Source organism: Corythoichthys intestinalis, chromosome 11, assembly GCF_030265065.1.
Source record: "Corythoichthys intestinalis isolate RoL2023-P3 chromosome 11, ASM3026506v1, whole genome shotgun sequence".
NCBI lineage: Eukaryota > Metazoa > Chordata > Actinopteri > Syngnathiformes > Syngnathidae > Corythoichthys > Corythoichthys intestinalis.
The window spans coordinates 54,022,006-54,045,950 of NC_080405.1; the positions used below are offsets into that span (position 1 = coordinate 54,022,006).

Genomic DNA, 23,945 nt, shown 5'->3' on the forward strand with positions numbered 1-23,945 from the left:
TAGTTCCGGTCTTCTGCAGCCGCTTCCAGTTCCTGGACGCCCGTGGTCGCACATTTCCCTGGACTTTGTCACTGGTCTCCCACCTTCCAAGGGTAACACAGTTGTCCTCACAGTCGTAGACCGTTTCTCAAAGACTGCCCGCTTCTTTGCTCTACCCAAACTCCCGTCTGCCAAGGAGACCGCAGATCTGCTAGTCCACAATGTGTTTCGTCTCCATGGCATCCCCGCTGATATTGTTTCTGACAGAGGTCCCCAGTTCATCTCCCAAGTCTGGAAGGCATTCTGTGCGGCCCTGGGCGTCAAGGTTAGTCTGTCGTCCGGATACCATCCACAGACTAACGGGCAGGCAGAGCGAGCCAATCAACAACTTCAGACGGCCCTACGCTGTATGTCCAGTACGCTTCCCTCCTCTTGGTGCACACACCTACCCTGGATTGAGTATGCGCACAACACACTGCCAAGCGCTTCCTCAGGTTTGTCGCCCTTTCAATGCTCGTTGGGCTACCAACCTCCCCTGTTTCCATCACAGGAGACAGAATGCGCTGTTCCGTCGGTGCAAGCCCACATGCGCAAGTGTGCCCGGGTCTGGAAGACAGCTCGTACTGCCCTTCTCCGCGCGGCCTCAAGCTCCAAGACTCAAGCCGATCGTCGCCGCACCCCCGCGCCCACCTACACCGTCGGACAGCGGGTCTGGCTCAGCGCCCGTAACATCCCCCTCAAGGTTGAGTCCAAAAAACTGTCGCCTCGGTTTGTGGGCCCGTACGAGATCGTGGCAGTTGTAAACCCAAGCGCTGTTCGCCTAAAGCTTCCTGCCTCTCTTCGAGTCCACCCCACTTTCCATGTGTCCCAAATTAAGCCAGTCTCATCCAGTCCGCTATCTCCTCCGGTGCCAGCTCCTCCTCCTCCCCGGCTCATCGATGGGCATCCCGCCTTCACTGTCCGGAAGCTGCTGGACGTCCGCCGACGAGGTCGGGGTCTCCAGTACTTGGTGGACTGGGAGGGTTACGGGCCTGAGGAGCGCAGCTGGATCCCCGCCCGCCATGTGCTGTGTCGGTCCCTCATCCGTGACTTTCACCGTCAGAACCCTGGTCGGCTGGCTGGTGCGCCAAGTGGCGCCCGTAGGAGGGGGGGTACTGTTAGGGCCTCCAGCCCCTGAGCCCTGCTCCTCCTCGTGTGTGTGTGTGTGTGTGTGTGTGTGTGTGTGTGTGTGTGTGTGTGTGTGTGTGTGTGTGTGTGTGTGTGTGTGTGTGTGTGTGTGTGTGTGCGCGTGTGAGTCTTGATTGCAGGATTGGGCAGATGGGTGAGCCTGGGACCAGGTGCAGTCAATCATCATTAGCAGCCTACTTAAGCCAGTCCCTGGCATCACTTCATCGCCAGATCAACTACTCTACTTGACGAATTCTACATTGCCTGCCTGCCTTGACAACTTACCTGGTCACTCAACAACTGCCACCTGACTTTTTGGACACAGACCACCTTTGTATTCTGCAATAAACATTTGTCAACTCTACCACCTTGCCTTCCTCTCTGCATCTGGGTCCCCCGCTCACCCAGAAACATAACAAGAAATGCCAAAATGTTCTTATTTCAAGAATATTGTTCAAAACATTTGAAAGCAAATTTGTTTTGATTTAGGTGAAAAATTACCAACTTTTAGATTGGACAAATAGTAATATTTACGTATAATCTGAGGCATTGATCTGTTAACTAGCCTAGGCTGCGTGGCGTTGTCACTCGAAATTAATGTTTCAATATCTCAAAGACAATAGCAGCACAAACATTTTTAAGCACAAATGAAGCATAAACGATCGACACCATTTTCAGCAATTTTTTGATCAAAATGGGTGGCTTGTTCATTTCAGATTGACCTATAAAAAGATTGTAAATATCTCAAAAACAAAAGCAGGACAAACAAAATTTTTTACAGCACAAACGTAGCACAAACAATTGACCTGATTTTTAAATAAATTTGCGTCCGAGAGAGGTGCCAACTTCACGGAGGTAACTTGTTAGCATGTTCTTTATGCTATAGGTATCTAAATATGTTAACATACCGGCATGCTCTCAGTTCGTCGTTTACGCGTCATGTAACATTAGCATACCGCAGGGTGACCATATTTTGATTTAAAAAAAAAAAAAAAAAAAAAAAAAAAGGACGCTCGGCCCGGCCTCGAGTTTTAAATTTCGCTTGAAGTTCACTCAAAGATGCCTTATCACTTGAATATATTTTAAGTGTGCCTCCTCCATTTGGATAGAAACATTCAGTTGTACTGGGAAAAAAAAAAGTAATAGCTATATACAGTGGGGCAAATAAGTATTTAGTCAACCACTAATTGTGCAAGTTCTCCCACTTGAAAATATTAGAGAGGCCTGTAATAGTCAATATAGGTTAACTTCAACCATGAGAGACAGAATGTGAAAAAAAAAACAGAAAATCACATTGGTTTTAAAAGAATTTATTGGCAAATCATGGTGGAAAATAAGTATTTGGTCGATACCAAAAGTTCATCTCAATACCTTGTTATGTACCCTTTGCTGGCAATAACGGAGGCCAAATGTTTTCTGTAACTCTTCACAAGCTTTTCACACACTGTTGCTGGTATTTTGGCCCATTCCTCCATGCAGATCTCCTCTAGAGCAGTGATGTTTTGGGGCTGTCGTTGGGCAACACAGACTTTCAACTCCCTCCATAGATTTTTTTTGGGGTTGAGATCTGGAGACTGGCTAGGCCACTCCAGGACCTTGTAATGCTTCTTACGAAACCACGCCTTTTTTGCCCTGGCTGTGTGTTTGGGATCATTGTCATGCTGAAAGACCCAGCCACGTCTCATCTTCAATGCCCTTGCTGATGGGAGGAGATTTTCACTCAAAATCTCTCGATACATGGCCCCATTCATACTTTCCTTTACACAGATCAGTCGTCCTAGTCCCTTTGCAGAAAAACAGCCCCAAAGCATGATGTTTCTACCCCCATGCTTCACAGTGGGTATGGTGTTCTTCGGATGCAACTCAGTATTCTTTCTCCTCCAAACACGAGAACCTGTGTTTCTACCAAAAAGTTCTATTTTGGTTTCATCTGAACATAACACATTCTCCCAGTCCTCTTCTGGATCATCCAAATGCTCTCTAGCGAACCGCATACGGGGCTGGACGTGTACTGGCTTCAGCAGGGGGACACGTCTGGCAGTGCAGGATTTGAGTCCCTGGCGGCGCATTGTGGTTCTGGGATTTTTGCTCACCATTCTTGTTATCATTTTGACACCACTGGGTGAGATGTTGCATGGACCCCCAGATCGAGATTATCAGTGGTCTTGTATGTCTTCCATTTTCTAATAATTGCTCCCACTGTTGATTTCTTTACACCAAGCGTTTTACCTATTGCAGATTCAGTCTTCCCAGACTGGTGCAGGTCTACAATTTTGTCTCTGGTGTCCTTCGACAGCTCTTTGGTGTTGGACATAGTGGAGTTTGGAGTGTGACTGACTGAGGTTGTGGACAGGTGTCTTTTATATCAATAATGAGTTAAAACAGGTGCCATTAATACAGGTAATGAGTGGACCCTCGTTAGAAGAAGTTAGACCTCTTTGACAGCCAGAAATCTTGTTTGTAGGTGACCAAATACTTATTTTCCACTCTAATTTGGAAATACATTCTTTAAAAATCAAACAATGTGATTTTCTGTTTTTTCTCCACATTCTGTCTCACATGGTTGAGGTTTACCCATTTTGACAATTACAGGCCTCTCTAATCTTTTCAACTAGGAGAACTTGCAAAATTGGTTGTTAACTAAATACTAGGGCTGCAGCTGTCGATTATTTTAGTAGTCGATTAATCAATGAACTAGTTCGTACGAATAATCGAGTAATCGGATAAGGAACATGAAAAATTAAAATACCTGAGCTGAGCCTCAAACGGTATTAAAAAATGAGGCTAACTAAAATAGCAAAAGTCCGCTAGCTTAAATGTTTTTTTTTTTTTTTACAATGCTCCTAACAAATGGTTCAGACACATTCCCACAAAAAAACGGCTAAATATGCTTATAAACTAAATTATGAATGCATAAAAAAACATTAGCTAAAACAAAAACTTAGCTTACTTTGGTCTTTACAAACGTACATTGGTCTTAACAGGGAGCAGTTGGATTCAGCCATGTGTAATGAGGCAGACCAGAGGGCAGTGTATCCACCCTAATCAAACACTTTAAAAATAAACCATTACAACGCCACTTTAATTAAACGAATACTCGAAGCAATAAAATTTAATTCGAATACTTTTTCTAATCGAATACTCTAGTTAATCGATTAATCGTTGCAGCACTACTAAATACTTATTTGCCCCACTGTAGGTGCCTTACCCATACCAATACCACACTAGAGACACTAGTTCTAAGATGCTATTTTTAGGGTCATTTCCAAGAATCCTTTAAAGCTAATTTCATTTTAACTTCGAGACAGACATTAAATTGTGAGGGATTTTGAGTTTTTGCCATTGCGTGTGGGCGGAGCATGGCCGCAAAATTTGACGGCTGGCCATAAAACAAAACTCTGACAGGCGTAGTGGGTGTGAGGGTCCGTCCAATGATGATAAATACTGTTGTTTGCATTAAACCTACCTATACAGTCCGGTGTGATATAAATGGGTGAACGTGAGTAAATAAAAACGCCCTCGACGGTGAGTGAGTGAGTCCGTTTGCGTGCGCAGGCGTTAACGAGCGCGCTGATGCTGATGTGTGGGATCCATTATGTTGCTGACAGTGTTCATTAGCCTCAAATGGAGTTCATGATTGTTTGTGTGTTTTCAATTTGTTGCCTAATCCATCCTCATGGCTATACCTTGAGCCTCCATTACAGCTTGAAGTAGGGAGGGATGGGGCGATCCGCAGCGCACTCAGAGCCCACGCAAGTGTTAACGGTGTGGAAACAAAGCCCTGTGATAGACCGCTTCATGTATGAAGTTTTCTGTTTTCTAAGCTGGATATTAGAGTTGTTCGATATTATCAGGTAGCTGATAATATCGGCCGATAAAAGCATTTTAAAATATCGGCTAACATTGACATTGGTGTTTAATTGTCGTTTTTTCCCCCAAATATGCATATTGCCGTTAATGTGAATTTAGAAGCCTCAGTGACGCCTCCAGAAATTTTTCATAGGGCTGGCCAGATGGGGCCACTTAAAATCTTGGGGTGGCCAAAACTAAAACCCATTATTTCAGGTTTTCATTACATAATTGCCGTAAAAAGGTCAGGGGAAAACTATCAGAGACATTTAAGGACAGGGCTACTGATATACTTTGGTGTATTGTGTAATATTTGATGTTACTAATGATTTAATGTGCATAGTTCATAACTGTCCAGTCAACATTTTGAGTTCCACAACAATTCTGTTTTATTGTGTTATGTACAGTATATATTAGGCATAAGGTGTACATTTAACTAGGGCTGTCAAACGATTAAAAATTTTAATCGAGTTAATCACAGCTTAAAAATTAACTAATCGTAATTAATCGCAATTCGACCTATCTCTAAAATGTGCCATGTTTTTCTGTAAATTATTGTTGGAATGGAAAGATAGGACAAGACGGATATATACATTCAACATACTGTACATAAGTACTGTATTTGTTTATTATAACAGTACATCCACAAGATGGCATTAACATTACTACCATTCTTTCTGTTAAGGGGATCCACGGATAGAAAGACGTGTAATTCTTAAAGGATACATTTGAGTTTGTATATTGTGACTAAATATTGCCATCTAGTGTATTTGTTGAGGTTTCAGTAAATGATACTGTAGCGACTTAACTGTTCTGCCCAAATGCATGATGGGAAGTGGTGCAACCATGACTGTGTGTGGCGGCTGCAAATGCTATATCTTCTCTGCGTTGGGTACACTACAGGGTGTTAAAAAAAAGTTCAACTCCTGTCATTCTTCCACACGTTGCTTCCCACAATATTTATAGTTGCTGTCGGAGAGATGACAAAGCTTTTGCCAATTAAAAGCACGGCCCAAATGAATGCTTGTATCTACTCCACTCACTTGACACTGTCTCTTATCTCTGTATATAAGTAAAACAGCGCCATTGTAGGCTGTTTGCGGCAATGCGTGAATGAGTCGTACTGCGAATGTGTTAATTGCAATAAATATTTTCACGTGATTAATTTAAAAAAATTAATTACCACCCGTTAGTGCGATAAATTTGACAGTCCTACATGTAACAATTCAAAATAATTGCCTTCATTTGGGATAAAATGCATAACTGGTGCTACAACAATCTAACGATATACTGGCAAGAGGGGTGGCCAGCGGGGTGGCCAACCGATTTGTAAGGGTGGCTGTGGCCACCCCTGGCCACCCCCTGGTGGTGCCACTGTGATGGATGAGATTATTTATGCTCCTGAATGAAATGGACTGCTTGGATGAGTGTGGAAGCGACCGACATATTTATTCTAGGCTGTCAAAATTATCGCGTTAACGGGCGGCAATTATTTTTTAAATAACGTTAAAATATTTGACGCAATTAACGCACATGCCCCGCTCAAACAGATTAAAATGACAGCATAGTGTAATGTTCGCTTGTTACTTGTTTTTTGGTGTTTGGCACCCTCTGCTGGCGCATGGGTCCAACTGATTTTAAGGCTTTCGGCACCATGAGTGAGCATGGTGTAATTATTGACATCAACAATGGCAAGCTATTAGTTTATTTTTTGATTGAAAATTTTACAAATTTTAAGAAAACGAAAACATTAAGAGGGGGTTTAATACAAAATTTCTATAACTTGTACTAACATTTATCTTTTAAGAACTACAAGTCTCTCTCTATCCATGGATCGCTTTAAGGGAATGTTAATAATGTTAATGCCATCTTGTTGATTTATTGTTATAATAATCAAATACAGTACTTATGTACAGTATGTTGAATGTATATATCCATCTTGTCTTATTTTTCCATTCCAACAATATTTGACAGAAAAATATGGCATATTTTATAGATGGTTTGAATTGAGATTAGTTACGATTAAATAATTTTTAAGGTGTAATTAGCAGCCCTAATTTATTTATTTTTTTAATTCCATGCCATGAAAATGAATGACTTCCGACTAGACTCTCAGGTTGAGGCGGATGTGACGTCACAGAATGAGATCATCTTCACTATACAGCCATACTATTGCATGCAGAAGGACCGTGGATTTAGCCGATTTTGCGGACTAATGTGTTTATTTTTCGTGTCACGCCAGACCAATGTGATGCAGGCTTTTGCTGCTACACCAAGGAGAGTGGTGTAACCCTTTTTGGGTTTCCAAAAGATCCCGTTCATGAACTGAAAGCTCATTTGGGCTACTTTAAGACCACATAAATAAAAATGAAAGTTGGGTAAAAGGGGCTTAACCTCGGACCACTACATTTCTCACAGTTTAATTAATGTTAACAGTAGCAAACACATACAGGAGGACATGTCTCTCTAAGCAGCTTCCTTCTCGAATTTTGTAGTTTAGCAAATTCACACAGTTTAATGTAATGGTAACTCTGATGCAGGTCAGAATTCTTAGTAGCAAAATCAGAATAGGCTCATACCACAGGTCTTAATGCACAATTCCAATTTTCTTGTCATGTCGGGTTTTGTTGCCCATTGAGACTGCCTTTGTCCATTGAGCCTGTTCAAGTATCACACATGCACACTAATTTGCAGTCTGAGACGCGCTGAGCAAACCCACCTGTATGCGCAGGAGCATCAAAGCAAATGACTACACGATGCACACACACATACGGACAGTTGGCCTCGACTCCCGGGTGTGTAAGCAATCTTGAAATATTGCTCATTTGGAGCACAGAGAAAACCGAGCATTCTCAGGCTTATTCTCAACCCATTTTATTTCCTTATGACTGTTTTCTAAGCCTGCTTCTTCCCCAAAAGCCACCAAGTATATTGGTATGAAAAAGTATCTGAACCTTTTGGAATTTCTCACATTTCTGCATAAAATCACCATCAAATGTGATCTGATGTTTGTCAAAATCATACAGATAAAAAAATAGTGTCTGCTTTAACTAAAACCACCCAAACATTTATAGGTTTTCATATTTTATTGAGGACAGCATGCAAACAATGACAAAAGGGGGAAAAATAAGTAAGTGAACCCTCTGCCTAAGGAGACTTAAAGAGCAATTGAAACCAATTTTTACCAAACATTTTAAGTCAGGTGTGTGCCCAATCACTGATGAGTGGTTTAAAGCTGCCCTGCCCACTATACAACACACACCTGGTAAGAAATGTCTTGACGAGAAGCATTGATTGAGGTACATCATGGCTCGGTCAAAAGAGCTGTCTGAAGACCTGCGATCAAGGATTGTTGATTTGTATAAAGCTAGGAAAGGATATTGATGTTAATCAATCGACAGTTAGAGAAGTTGACTACGAATGGAGAGTTTGGCACCATTGCTTTTCTCCCAAGGAGTGGCCACCACCAAAGCTGATGCCAAGAGTTCAGCGCAGAATACTCAGAGGGGTAAAAAAGAACCCTACAGTGTCTGCTAAAGACTTACAGAAATCACTGGCACAGTCCAATATCGCTGTGCACACATCAAATATATGTAAAACTATGGCCAAGAATAGTGTTCATGGGAGGACTCCACGAAGGAAGCCACTGCTGTCTATAAAAACATTGTTGCTCGTTTAATGTTTGCAAAAAGGCACTTTGACACTCCACAGAAGTTTTGGCAAAATATTTTGTGAACTAATGAAACCAGAGTTGAATTGTTTGGGAGTAACACACAACGTCATGTGCGGAGGAAAAATGGAACAGCTCACTAACATCAACACCTCATTCACACCATGAAGCATGGTGGAGGCAGCATCATGATTTAGGGCTGTTTTGCTGCCTCAGGGCCTGGACAACTTGCAGTCATTAATGGAAGAATGAATTCAAAAGTTTAACAGGATGTTTTTCAGGAAAACCTGAGGCCGTCTGTCAGACAGTTGAAGCTATAAAGACGATGGATGCTGCAACAAGACAATGATCCAAAACACAGAAATTAATCAACTTCAGAATGGTTTCAGAAGAACAAAATACACGTTCTGGAGTGGCCAAGTCAAAGTCCAGTTTTGAACCCCATGGAGATGCTGTGGCATGACCTAAAGACAGTGATTCATGCCAGACATCCCAGTTTTGCAGAGAAGAATGGGCCAAGACTGATCTGCAGCTACAGGAAGCGTCTGGTTGAAGTCATTGCTGCCGAAGGGGGGGGGGCGGCACAAAATACTAAATGCGATGGTTATTTGCATACTATCCTCATTAAAACATGAAAACCTATGAATGTTTGGTTGGTTTTAGTTAAAGCAGACAGTTTTTTCATCTGTGCGACTTTGACAAAGATCAGAACACATTTGATGATTATTTTATGCAGAAATGTGAGAAATTCCAAAAGGCTCAGATACTTTTTCATACCACTGTATATAATTTAGGTCATTGTGTAATGCAAATAAGGTTGCTTAAAAGTTGGTGGGGACAGTTTGAGCAACCTGAAAAGTTGCTAGTGTTATGTCCTTACCGTCCCTATGCAAACCTACACCCTTATGAGACAGGAAGACTAATTAGGATCTACTTTCATTCAAAGCCTTTTCTCTTTCTCTTTGTTTTTGATGAATTTTGGTCAAAAAATATTGTCTGCTATCAGTTTGTAGTCATTTGAAGTATTTCATAACACCTTTAATTTTGAAATAGTCACATTTTTGCCTGTAATTCCCAGTCTTGTAATGACAAGAATGCTAACTACTTCTGAGCACTTTCCAATTTGGGGCACCTGTTTTTCTTTTTAATCGCCGTCCTCCCTCATGCTATGACTTGTCCTCCCTGCGTGGTGGAGGTAAACATAAATAAATACGATGGCAGTTTTATGAGCTTTTCCTGCATTTCACCAGTGCCCTGATGTCTCTGACCTTTCAACTTTCCCTCAACGGCTTCCCGGGGTGAATCCATTGTGGAAACACTCCCCCTAACATTTGTGACATTCCGCAGGCGGTTTGCTCACCTTGAGTTATGTTGTTTAAGGCGCTTCATAATAATCTCCCGGGGGATCTTCATAGTTTATGAGCACATCATTTCGGGTACCGTGAGGTTAGCATTATAAAATGTTTATACATGGTTTGTAAATCATTAATAAACAAATATAAACTCAAAAATTGTTTCTAAAAAGATGTGTACATGCTTAGTTAAAACTCATCACCTGTGAGGATTAGTATTAGGGGTGGCAACCTCTGGGGACCTCCCGATACGATACGACACACAAAACAAGGCTCATAATAACAATCTTACGATATGGCGATACAACAATTATCAATTGATTGGTCAAGAAAACATTCTCAGATATTCTACAAAACAACTATTAAACAGAAAACAACCTATTGTCATCCTTCTGCTGTGAATTGGAATGAGTTTATCACTAGTAGACGTTCAATCCATTTGAAGTGGGAGGGTGGCAGCGAATCACTGCTATCCCTCTAATAAAGACTAATAAATGCATTAAAAAAATTACCTGAGCTTAGCCTCAAACAATATTTAAAAAAAAAAAATCTAAATTATCTAAGCACAACAAAATAACAATTACTAACTTGCATAGCAAAAGTGCGCTAGCTTAAATGCTAAGCTATTTTTTTTTGACATAGCTCTTAACAAATCGTTCAAACAAATATTCCCACAAAAAAACTGCTAAATATACTTCTAATCGAAATACTATGCATAAACAAACATATTAGCGCAAACAAAAACATACCTTATGTCGGTCTTAACAGGGAGCAGCTGTATTCAGCTACGTTAGACGAGTTCTGGCATATTCACTGTTGCCACTAGAGGCCAGTGTATCCACCCGAATCAATAAAACTAAATGCAACGCTTTCAAAACAAACCATTAAAACGTCACTATATAAACGAATTCTCAAAGCAGCAAAATTTTATTCGAAGCTTTTTTCTAATCGAATTAATCAATTAATCATTGCAGCACTATATTTTACAAACAAAGAACTGCTCTAAACTGCATTTTTTAAATTACTAAATTTAAGCTTCTTGTACTACACAGTTGGCATGTGTTGGTATGAGATTCTGACGGTATGATAACCTTACGCTAAAATATCACGGTTTCACAGTATTGCAATTACAGTTCTAAAATGTGTTACTGTAAGATACAGTGCCGTCCATAATTATTGGCACCCCTGGTTAAGATGTGTTTTTTAGCTTCTAATATTTTTTTTTTATTCAAATAATATGGGACCTTAATGGAAAAAAAGAGAAAAAGTGCATTTACTCAGTGGGGGAAAAATCCCACATAAAGAAATAATCATTTGACATCAAATAATGTGTCTCACAATTATTAGCACCCCTGGTGTGGCGTGCCACGAAAGATGTGCATGCTGAAAAGCACCTCATACCCACTGTGAAGTATGGGAGTGGGTCAGTGATGCTGTGGGGCTGTTTCGCTTCCAAAGGCCCTGGGTAACTTGTTAGGGTGCATGGCATCATTATTGCTTCGAAATGCCAGGACATTTTCAATCCAAATCTGTAGCCCTCTGCCCGAAAGCTGAAGATGGGTCGTCACTGGGTCTTTCAGCAAGACAATGACCCTAAACATATGGCCAAATCTACACAGAAATGGTTCACCTGACACAAAATCAAGCTTGTGAAACATTATAGGAGAAGATTAGGTGCTGTTTTGTTGGCAAAAGGGGGTTGTACAAAGTATTAACACCAGGGGTGCTAATAATTGTGACACACATTATTTGATGTCAAATAATTATTTCTTTATGTGGGATATTTTCCCCACTGAATAACTGCACTTGTAATGAAGGTTGGGTTTTTCCTCTTTTTGTTCCATTAAGGTCCCATATTATTTAAATAAAAAAATAAAAAATTATTAGAAGCTAAAAAACACATCTTAACCAGGGGTGCAAATCATTATAGAGGGCACTGTATCTGGGTTAAAAAATCAACTTTTTTCCATTGAACATGATTTTTATTTTTCCAAAACATTAGCAAATTGGAACATATGTATAATGTTAAGTTAAAATAAATTAAACAAAAAAAATACTGAAATATTCGAAATAAAATTAAAATAAATGCAGTCCTTCAGGTGAGCCTAAACCTCCATGCATAGCTCAACATTATTACTATCAGAACAAAAATAATTGAATTATTTTCCATATAATGCACGTATATATGACTTGTATCATGTTTACATTATACACACACACTCTGTTCCTCAATATAGACAGTTGCCAGAGAGAAAAAAAACACGTGCTAGACACGCTGGAGTTAACATTCATGACTGCGTTTACTTACGTTTAATTTTGTATAAATGCGAAATCATATTAGAGGTATTGCCTCCTCGGCAGCCACCTTCTGCAAACATGTTTTTACATGCCGCTTGGCCCTCCTCCTTTAAGCCCCTGGCCGTCTATAACTTCTCTGTAGCCGAAGTATTCCCATACCAGCAATTTTGTTTTCTTCAACGGGGAAAAAAGTTAAGGAGTTTCACCTCCTCCAGCCATCGTGTAGCATGGTTGACTAGTGCTGCAATGATTAATCGATTAACTCGAGCATTCGTTAAGAAAAAAAAAAATACAAATTAAATGTTGTTGCTTCAAGTATTTGTTGAATTAAAGTGGCGTTGTAATGGTTTATTTTGAAAGTGTTTACATTTAGTTTTATAGATTAGGCTGGAAGCTGCCTTCTAGTCTGCCTCATTTCACATGGCTGAATCCAACTGCCCCATGTTAAGACCAACGTAAGCTAAGTTTTTGCCTGGGCTAATTTGTTTTAATTAGGGGTGTCAAAATTATCGCGTTAACGGGCGTTATTATTTTTTTTAAATTAATCACGTTAAAATATTTGACACAATTAATGCACATGCCCCACTCAAACAGATTAAAATGACAGCAGAGTAATGTCTGCTTGTTACTTGTTTTTTGGTGTTTGGCGCCCTCTGCTGGCGCTTGGGTCCAAATGATTTTATGGGTTTATGCACAATGAGTGAGCATGGTGTAATTATTGACATCAACAATGGCGAGCTACTAGTTTATTTTTTGATAGAAATTTTTACAAATTTTAATAAAACGAAAACATTAAGAGGAGTTTTAATATAAAATTCCTATGACTTGTACTAACATTGATCTTTTAAGAACTACAAGTCTTTCTATCCATGGATCGCTTTAAGAAAATGTTAATAATGTTAATGCCATCTTGTTGATTTATTGTTATAATAAACAAATACAGCACTTATGTACCGTATGTTGAATGTATATATCCGTCTTATCTTTCCATTCCAACAATAATTTACAGAAAAATATGGCATATTTTATAGATGGTCTGAATTGCGATTAATTACGATTAATTAATTTTTAAACTGTAATTAACTCAATTAAAAATTGTAATCGTTTGACAGTTTTAATGCATTTGTAATTTAGTGTATAGGTATATTTAGTCATTTTTGTGGGAATGTGAGTCTGAACCATTTGTTAGGAGCATTGTTAAAAAAAACTTTTATAGCATTTAAGCTAGCGGGCTTTTGCTATGTAAGTTAGCCAACTGTTCTTTTGTTGTACATAGATCCTCATTTATTTATTTATTTTTTTAATACCGTTTCAGGCTCATCCCAGGTATTTTAATTTTTCATGTTCCTAATCCGATTACTCGATTATTCGAACTAACTAGTTCATTTATTAATCAACTACTAAAATAATCGATAGCTGCAGCCCTACAGTTGACTCACTGACACTAGGAAACAACCGGTGGGGGAGCATTGTATTTAGAGGTGTGCAAAATTTCCGATTCTTAGATTATTCACGATTCGGCCGTGGAAGATTCGAGAACGATTCACAAACATCCAAATTCCGATTATTGAAATATGCCAAGTAAAGCGGAAGTACAACACACTCAGCGCGCCGCGCGGTCAATGAGCAACGAAGCGAGAGTAGCTAAACATCATGCTTCTCATTACCCGGCCCCTCGGGTAATGCCAATGCTCAACTCACGGCTCTAGCTCAACTCATGCCACGAGATAAAAAAAACACAACAACATACCTGAAGCTGCTACAAAAGTACGTCATCCACATAATGTTACGGTAGATATCATTTATATAAGACTAGATGCACTACTGTAGCGGTAGCGTTTGCAACACATCTACAAAAAGCTAGATGCAGACGTAGTAAACGGCCGCCATCTTAAAGCAGTACACTTCTCTGCAAGGCTGTTGTAGTGAACCTTCCAAGCAAACCTAATTAACTTTTTATCTAAAATACTCATAAATCGGTAAAATATTGACTTGAATCTATCTTTAAAATAGTTTTAAAACTTTCACATGTGGAAAGTTGACAAAAGGGAAATTATGGATTAACGGGAGCAATTTTAACAACTTTAACGGTTGATTCACAACATTAAATTAATTGAATGTAGTTTAAAGCTGCTGATACAGAATGGGGACTGGAGTTTTTTATTTACTGTTATTTTTGTATATTTGTTTACTGCTATATGTTAACTTGATACTGAAATAGTAGTTTGGTTTAGCCTGAGAGTATTTTTGAACAATTTTGGAACAAATGTACAAAATATTTAAAAAAAAAAAAAAAAAAAAAAAAAAAAAAAAAAAAAAAAGGGGGGGGGGGGGGTGCATCAATAATCGTTTTAGAATCGAATCGGACCATCTGAATCGTAATCGTAATCGAATCGTTAGGTGCCCAAAGATTCCCAGCTCTAATTGTATTGCAGCTGCAAGCAACGGATTTCTGCCTGCATTTTTGGATATAAAAAATAGCTAATACCGTTAGGACGGTATGATGGAAAATTTTGTCAGTTTTGAAACCGTGACGTTTACATACCACGGTTTACCTTGAAACCGGTAATCGGCACATGTCTACTACACAGTGTTATCACATCGCCGACAAGGTTAATGGTTTCACCCAACATGTTGTAAGTCATTAGTTAGCAATTACGAACGGCATTACACACTCAGCTTCACATGTATTATGTTGTTAGAAAGTGTGCATAAATCCTCTAAACCCTACTTTAAGGGTGAGAGGTTGAGGTGAAGGGATTAAAGTTCATTTTTGCCCCCACACATTTGCACACAAACACAACATAAGTCATGCAGTACGGTTGGGGTAAGTTGGGTAATCAACATGATGAGTTTAACATCTAGGAACGTCACTGAAGCATTTCTATGTCTGCCCGCTACCTGTAATTTTGTGTGTGGGTGCGTGCTAGTTTCTTGCCTTGGGGACATCGAGAACAAGTTGAGTATATAAAAGTTTATCTAAAAGCAAGAACTAACTAGCACATACTGTAGTGATTGTTAAACTGCATTCACACCAAAACCAAAACTGTCGCATAACAACACCTTGTTATGCCCATACGCAGATATCTCAAAGTAACACATTTAAGTAACAGAAAGGTAAAATATTGTGCAGATCTATAACATAGTGTTTAAGTGTTAAAATATCTCTGCCAGTCGCTTGGCCAGTTGTCTGGAGGAGCCTGCGAATAATTGTCCACTAGCACACCCCCCCCCCCCCCCACACACACACATCGGACAGTCCACTGGCTCGACAATATGTCTCTTCCGGACAAAATCTAACTTACTCTCAGCAAAATCAAACTTTCTGAAATCCCTATTTGTTTCCTAGCCTTATTAGCCATTTTGACACAAATAATAAAGCATTACGTTTTGCGACGTTAAGGAGAGCGCACGTCCGTTTCCCCTTTTACTGCCGCCGTCCACTTATCCCCAGACAGCCTCGTTATAAACGCCATTAACGAGCCCGCCTCCAAGAAAGGGCGGCCAATTAAGTTATTTTAACATTATCCGTGTCTGGGCGATGTAACATCCACTTTTGGTTAGAGACCGGACAACAAAACTGTGATTATTTATTTTTGTGTGATTGGTATCAAATCACACAAAAATATAGCCATTTTTTTTCTTTTGTCAGAGTAATATAAGTATGTATGGTTCGCGTGAAATAGATGGAAGCAGGGGCAGAGCTTTGGTGGGCGCTGGGTGCCATCATGGGTCTTTGTACCTTTAGGCAACTAGTTTTTACATCTAATTTTGGAAAACAAGCACAATACCATTTTTTTGTTTGTTTGTTTGTATACAGTGGTATGTAAAAGTATCCGAACCTTTTGGGAATACTCACATTTCTGCATAAAATCACCATCAAATGTGATTTGATCTTTGTCAAAATCACACAGATGTAAAAACTGTCTGCTTGAACTAAAACCACCCAAACATTTATAGGTTTTCATTAGGGCTGTCAAATGATGAAAATTTTTAATCGAGTTAATTACAGCTTAAAAATTAATTGTAATTAATCGCAATTCAAACCATCTATAAAATATGCCATATTTTTCTGTAAATTATTGTTGGAATGGAAAGATAAGACACAAGATGGATATACAGTATACATTCAACATACTGTATTTGTTTATTATAACAATAAAGCAACAAGATGGCGTTAACATTATTAACATTCTGTTAAAGCGATCCATTGATAGAAAGACTTGTAGTTCTTAAAAGATAAATGTTAGTACAAGTTATAGAAATTTTACATTAAAACCCCTCTTAATGTTTTTGTTTCAATATAATTTGTAAAATTTTCAATCAAAAAATAAACTAGTAGCCTGCCACTGTTTATGTCAAAAATTACACAATGCTCATTAGTGCTGAAGCCCATAAAATCAGTCGCACCCAAGCGCCAGCAGAGGGCGACAAAACTCCAAAAAACACAAGTAACAAGTGGACATTGCACTGTGCTGTCATTTTAATCTGTTTGAGCGGGCATGTGCGCTAATTGCATCAAATATTTTAACGTGATTAATTTAAAAAATGAATTACCGCCCGTTAACGCGATGCCCGCCCACTCGGAGCAATGTCATTTTTCTTTTGTTCAAAAGGGCACAAAAATTGAAACATTCAACGTATTTAATTTAAAAATAATATGAAAACAGTAAATTAAATCCGACATTCCGCCATATTTACTGTTTTAAATGTTTAATAGCACCGCTGCGCACGCCCAATGTGACGTGTACGAGTGCTGACGTTAACAGCGTGGTCTCGCGCCGCAAGAGCCTTTGATATGCATGCCGAGGAAGCCCCCCACGACCCCCCGCAATCGGATTCTTCCACTTTGGTGGCAGGATTCAGAATTTTTCGTCTTCGCCTTCCGTCTTCGCCAACACCATATGCACGCGAGGCGAGTCCGCTACTCAGTCATTGCGTCTTTGTGTAGCAGAGTCGCCATGTAAACTGCCCCTTAGTTTAATGCTTCTGCGTATGCGGGTCAGTTTCCTCAGCACGTTTCGAACTGCCTTTAGAGCGCATGCGTAATACTTGAACTGGCTCAATGGACAAAGGCAGTCTGAACTGCCACGCCAAAAAACATGATAAAAAATCAGAATTATGCATTAAGACCTGCAGTACGATCCTAGCCTAAGTCATGTTTTATGTCTATACTGTAAACAGCTGCAACACAGTCTTTGATGTTTTTGGTAGAAACAGTAGTAGCATCAAAGCTGTAACCGTCACACAGGAAGTCTAAAATTAACATAAAATAAAGTACTTGAGGAAACATATTGAGTTGGATTAGGTTACCAGGTACAAAAAAAGTTTCATGCTTCGATTCTAAGAATAAATTGGACCTGGGGAAAAGGTAATCTAGCCCTTAGGATGATCAAGTGTTGGGTTGTGAGTCTCCATCCCTCACTCAATAGTTTAACAGTCACATTAATCAGTATCTCCCACTTGAAGATGATCCTGCGCTCTGGAAGGAACAGCTATAAGACAATGAGTGCCGCTCAATAATGCAGAAAGGTCCCATTCAGGTCAAGGATAGAATATTTGCAATGAATGAAGAGGGCTGCAGTTTTAATCATTATTGCTACATTCACATGAGAAGGAGAAAAGCCAAGTTGGCCTTGACTTGTGTATGGTGAAAATAGAAGTGTTGTTGTCTGTTTGGGACGGAAGGCAAAGGTACACAGTCAAGTGGGGATAAGTGGCTTTATGAAAAAAATCTTCACCCGCAGACAATGTGAGATGTGTACTATTGAAAGTAGCACAATGTTACACAGAATGCACTGATATATCTTTTTACTAACACAAGATAAAACAGGCAGAGTCTGATAAAAAGTGAGCTTGTCGCTAGGGGAAACTCGATTAGACCAGTGGCACAACACATGGGAACAGGGCCCGGGTGTGATGAGTATCAACGGACTCATGGAGTGGACCTTCCGAAATTAGGTGCTTGAGGAAAACTTTCACGCACATTTTCAAGAAAATCGTCCAACGGTTGTGCTAGTAGAATATAAAATCAGCCATTCAACTGTCTGGAAAACAGTCTACAAGTGGAGGACATTCAAAACAACTACCAACATGCTCAGGTCTGGCCTTCCAAGCAAATCCATCCCGAGAGCAGACCACAAGATGCTCCAAAAACCCTAAAATGTCATTACGGGACATACAGCAGGCTCTTGCTACTGTTGTTGTGAAAGTGCATGCCTCTACATTCAGAAAGACACTTCATAATTTTAACCCTAATGGGAGGAAACCTTTGCTCTCGATGAAGAACATGAAGGGGGTGACGATGGCTCCTTTGCTGGGCTGCGGGAGGAAGAATGGGCTGCGCTGGCAATCCCCCCCGCCTGTCCTCCCTCCCGGGCTGGCTGGGTGGGGGACGTAGCCCTGGGTTGGCACCCGAGCGCCGTCTCCGCTCGTTTGCGTGGCTGTCACGTGTTTGGTGGTGCTCACGCGCGCCTGGATGTGATTGTGCGCGCTCAGGTGGGGGGTAACAGCGCTGGGATTGGCGATGGGGCAACATAGGGTCGGTTGCCAACGGATTTACACTCACAAGGGATTCACACGATTACTGGTTTCTAGGTCACAGAGCTGATTTGTGTACACTCCACACCTCCCAATCTCTTACAGTGGGGCAAATAAGTATTTAGTCAACCACTAATTGTGCAAGTTCTCCAGCTTGAAAATATTAGAGAGGCCTGTAAACCTCAACCATGAGAGACAGAATATGGAAAAAAAAAAAAAGAAAATCACATTGTTTGATTTTTAAAGAATTTATTTACAAATAATGGTGGAAAATAACTATTTGGTCAATGCCAAAAGTTCATCTCAGTACTTTGTTATGTATCCTTTGTTGGCAAGAACAGAGGCCAAATGTTTTCTGTAACGCTTCACAAGCTTTTCACACACTGTTGCTGGTATTTTGACCCATTCCTCCATGCAGATCTCCTCTAGAGCAGAGATGTTTTGGGGCTGTCGTTGGGCAACACAGACTTTCAACTCCCTCAACAGATTTTCAATGGGGTTGAGATCTGGAGACTGGCTAGGCCACTCCAGGACCTTGAAATGATTCTTACGAAGCCACTCCTTTGTTGCCATTGCTGTGTGTTTGGGATCATTGTCACGCTGAAAGACCCAGCCGCTTTCTCATCTTCAATGCCCTTGCTGACGGAAGGAGATTTTCACTCCAAATCTATCGATACATGGCCCCATTCATTCTTTCCTTTACACAGATCAGTCGTCCTGGTCCCTTTGCAGAAAAACAGCCCCAAAAACATGATGTTTCCACCCCCATGCTTCACAGTGGGTATGGTGCAATTCAGTATTCTTTTTCCTCCAAACACAAGAACCTGTGTTTCCACCAAAAAGTTCCATTTTGGTTTCTTCTGACCATAACACACTCTCCCAGTCCTCTTCTGGATCATCCAATGCTCTCTACCGAACCGCGGACGGGCCTGGACGTGTACTTTCTTCAGCAGGGGGATACGTCTGGCAGTGCAGGATTTGAGTCCCGGGCGGCGCATTGTGTTACTGATAGTAGCCTTTGTTACTGTGGTCCCAGCTCTCTGTAGGTCATTCACTAGGTCCCCCCGTGTGGTTCTGGGATTTTTGCTCTCCGTTCTTGTTATCATTTTGACACCACGGGGTCAGGAGGGAGTTGAAAGCCCATGTTGCCCAATGACAGCCCCAAAACATCACTGCTCTAGAGGAGATCTGCATGGAGGAATGTGCCAAAATACTAGCAAAAGTGTGTGAAAAGCTTGTGAAGAGTTACAGAAAATATTTAGCCTCTATTATTTCCAACAAAGGGTACATAACAAAGTATTGAGATGAACTTTTGGTATTGGCCAAATACTTATTTTCCACAATGATTTGCAAATAATTTCTTTAAAAATCAAACAATGTGATTTTCTTTTTTTTTTTTTTTTTCCACATTCTGTCTCTCATGGTTGAGGTTCACCCATGTTGACAATTACGGGCCTCTCTAATCTTTTCAAGTGGGAGAACTTGCACAATTAGTGGTTGACTAAATACTTATTTGCCCCACTGTATTTCTAAATGGAAATTAACAACGTTTATAGTCCGTCGAAACGTTTTGTCTTCCTCTTTATGTTTGAGTGCCATGTTGATAACCTATTGTGATGCAAAGTATCGTGATATATCACAATATTGATTAATTTCATCACAGACTTAATAGTCTTATCTACCAAATATCATGCTCATTAGTGAAAATGGATTGGACAACTGGCAAAAGAACAGAAAGTACCATCATTTTCGCACTATAAGGCGCACCCTTCAAATTTGGCACAAAAATGGCATTTGTTCATAGATAAGCCACACTGGACTATAAGCCGCAGCTGTCCTTACTGTATTATGGGATATTTACACCAAAAGATATTAACCGGTAACATTTTATTTTACAGCGGCATCAAAACACATAAGACCAAATGAACCATCATGAAGCTTTGCAGCCAATCGGTTCAAAGCTTCATTGCTTCAAGAAGTTTCATTTGGCCATCACTGCTCCCTTTGGGGAGACAGTCAACCTCCGCTGCCACCTGCTGTCAACACTCTTTTCATCCAACATGCCTCCTAGCATGCATTGCAGCGCTACAAATGTGCAGATTATTTCTTCCTTTACTGTTCCAGTTGTTTCATTAATTGCTAGTTATAGTATTTGGTAACACTTTATTTGACAGTGGCGCTATAAGACTGTCATTAGACAATCATAATTACGACATGAAACCGTCATGAGCATTAATGAATGCTTATAACAGATGTCATTTAGGGTTATCCGGCAAATTATCTCACTTTTGAATGGATGTAAAAGATCCGAGCTGGACATAAATCAGTGCTTCTCAATTATTTTCTGTTACGCCCCCCCCCAAGGAAGACGTAAATGTTTCGCGCCCCCCCCAAACTCTCTGCCGCCACTGTAAATAGTATCATTTGTCTATAAAATTACTATTATAAATACGCATCTGCCTAACATTGAGTCCTTTGTCTCTAATAAAGAAAAAAAGTAACATAGATCAACTTATAATAAAGTATAACTTTATTAACATTGTTTTGTTTGTAACAGATAAGACCTGACGCGCATCAATTTGCCTGAATTTCAAAAAAAGTCACATCCAAACTATAAAAAATACACTCAAGGTACATTTTTGACCATTTGATACAGAAAAATAACATGTAATAAAATCAGTAAATAATAACAAATTAACATTGATTAGAAACATTCACTCATGAGGACAATATGCCAAAAAAAATGGACTCAAAAAAACAAAACTGAATAAAAGAAAAAAAAGAGTGTCCTTGGACATTTGCAATAGTGTGGAGTTATTTTGCAATGAGCATGCTAACAATGTCAATGCTCACTGGTTTACTGATATAACACTGACAAAGCAGGACGATTGTTGGCAATATTCGGCACGTTTTCACTGAAAAACAATTAAGCGGCTTATCAATAAGATTGGGGTCTAATGTCTTTAAGTGGCGTCTTAATTGATTTGGCTTCTAGCTGTCTGCTATAATTATTTTTAGACACAGTAAACAGTGGTCTTTCGTCATCACCCACTGTATTAAAACTCAAAGCTAAAAGGCAAACGGCACGAAAAAAAGCGCATTCTCGCCGGCCGAGGTAGAACTGTAGGTGAGGGCAGTCGTCGTGACGATCCCAAGCCGAAAATGGCACTTCTCGGGCGGCGACGTAAGAGCCGGACAAGACAGTGGGTCGCTACGAGAGTGAGTCCGGTCGGAAAACGGCTTTCGATAGCGGCGGCGGCACACTGCTCTTCATATCTGTTTTCTGTGTGTGCTGAGTGCTCTTCCTTGGTTCAAAAATACTGCGCACACTCTGAAAATGAGAGCGCCACTGCCACCCACTGAGTGGATGTGCAAGTACACGTTATTCCAATACGGCAAAAAAAAAAAAAAAAAAAGCATGTTCCCTGAGGTCACATGCTCCCCCCCTGGCATCGCTCTGCGCCCCCCTGGGGGGGCGCGCCCCACTATTCGAGAAGTACTGACATAAATGGAGTTAGTGACACAATTTGCCAGATTACACTTAAGAACAACTGTCATAAGCATTAAGTAATGCCCATGATAGTGTCATGTCATAATTATGACGGTCTTATGAAGCCGTTGTCAAATAAAGAATTACCCATTAACCAAAATAAATCAACAAATAAGCCGCACTGGACTATAAACCCCAGGATTCACAATGAAGGAAAAAAGTAGCGTCTTATAGTCCGAAAATTATGGTAGTATTTCTATGTCTTTCTAGATTTTTGTAGGTCTACTCCTAAGAGACACTCTTCCGAAATTTCTAACCTTTCTAGAACAATTCTGACCAAAATAAGCAATGTAAGCAACAGTAGCTTCTATGCTACATTAACAAAAGTACTGGATCACCCACGAGATGTTCTTCTGAGGAGTTCTTTCGTGACAGACTACCCAGAAAGACTAGTGGCTCTCGAACCGTGTCCCAATACTTTTGTCCAAAAAGTGATTGAACGCTACCTGATGTCAAAGTGGTTTTCCTTCCTCTCACGCCTTCGGAACTTTCCAAATCCAGTTTTGGCAGTTTACTCCCATTTTTTTTAGTTGTTCACGTTGAATTCCTCAAGAAAAATAGAAATAATCAATTAATAATGTTTAGAAAATGCAGGAGAAGTATTTGTCTTCGCTAAAGACAACTTCTGACTGGTTGCCTCATATGCAATGCAAGACGACACTCGCTCAGGAGTGCTCTCATCTCCACCCTTTTCTCACTGCGGCCCTCCTCTTTGACATACACGCACGCACACACCTTTTGCCCAGATTGTCAACTGTGCTCCCCCTTTCTCGTGCCTGCAGGCCTTAGGGCCTTGGCCAGGACTCCACTGTTTCAACTGCTGCTATTTAAAAATTATTTTGCTCTTGATGTTAATTCAGGACATCAAACTGCAAAAAAGAGCCTGTTCACTTCACCTGGAATTGCAAAGGTTTCTTGTACGAGACAATTGCGGTTCACTTGAAAGTATATTTTTAGTCACTTCCTATTAATTTCGGGACATTTTTGGGTCACTTCTTTGTTAACTCATTAGCTGCCATTGGTGGTGCTACTTTTTTCCTCCGCTTTGAACTTATGGTCCACTGCAAGAACTCCACTGTGTGTGTACATATATATATGGCGGAAAACACTCAGGTGACTTAAAGTTCCGCTCTGACACCCCCAATTTGGCCAAATTTCAAAATTGTCTCATAATGGTGGAAAACACAGACAAGGTTGAAAAAGCAGTTTTTGCTCTTGCACCCTTCTTTAAAGTAAACTGCTGTATTTTAAGCCAAAAGAACTGCTGTGTTTGAAAGAACAATATCTCTATATGCTGCCATAGCAGATTCATGGCACATTAAGCCCCCAAACTATTTTTAATTTGTCCGTTTTACCCTGGAAACCCCCGTTTATAAACGTCGCGCAACCGCTTTTGTTTCAACCCAGCCATAAAGCGAAGATAATTGATTATATTTCTTATTCAGAATGTCTGTCATTTTTAGCTTAGAATCATTAATTGATGTCTTAACATTTCATTTAAAAAAAAAAAAAGACTTTCAAAAATTATTCACTCGCATAT

At 40.1% G+C, this 23,945-nt stretch overlaps 1 protein-coding gene across 3 annotated transcripts in view; it reads right to left on the reverse strand.

Moving 5' to 3' along the window:
* Positions 1-23,945, reverse strand: part of fat2 (FAT atypical cadherin 2) — a 309,284-nt gene that overhangs the window by 234,909 nt on the left and 50,430 nt on the right. The window contains exon 1 of one of the 3 annotated variants that reach the window (XM_057850155.1): positions 22,852-23,063. The exons of the other annotated variants lie outside the window; for them this stretch is intronic. The gene's annotated coding sequence lies outside the window, so the exon portion shown is untranslated. Of the gene's footprint in view, positions 1-22,851; positions 23,064-23,945 lie in introns of those variants that run through there. 3 annotated transcript variants of the gene reach the window in all.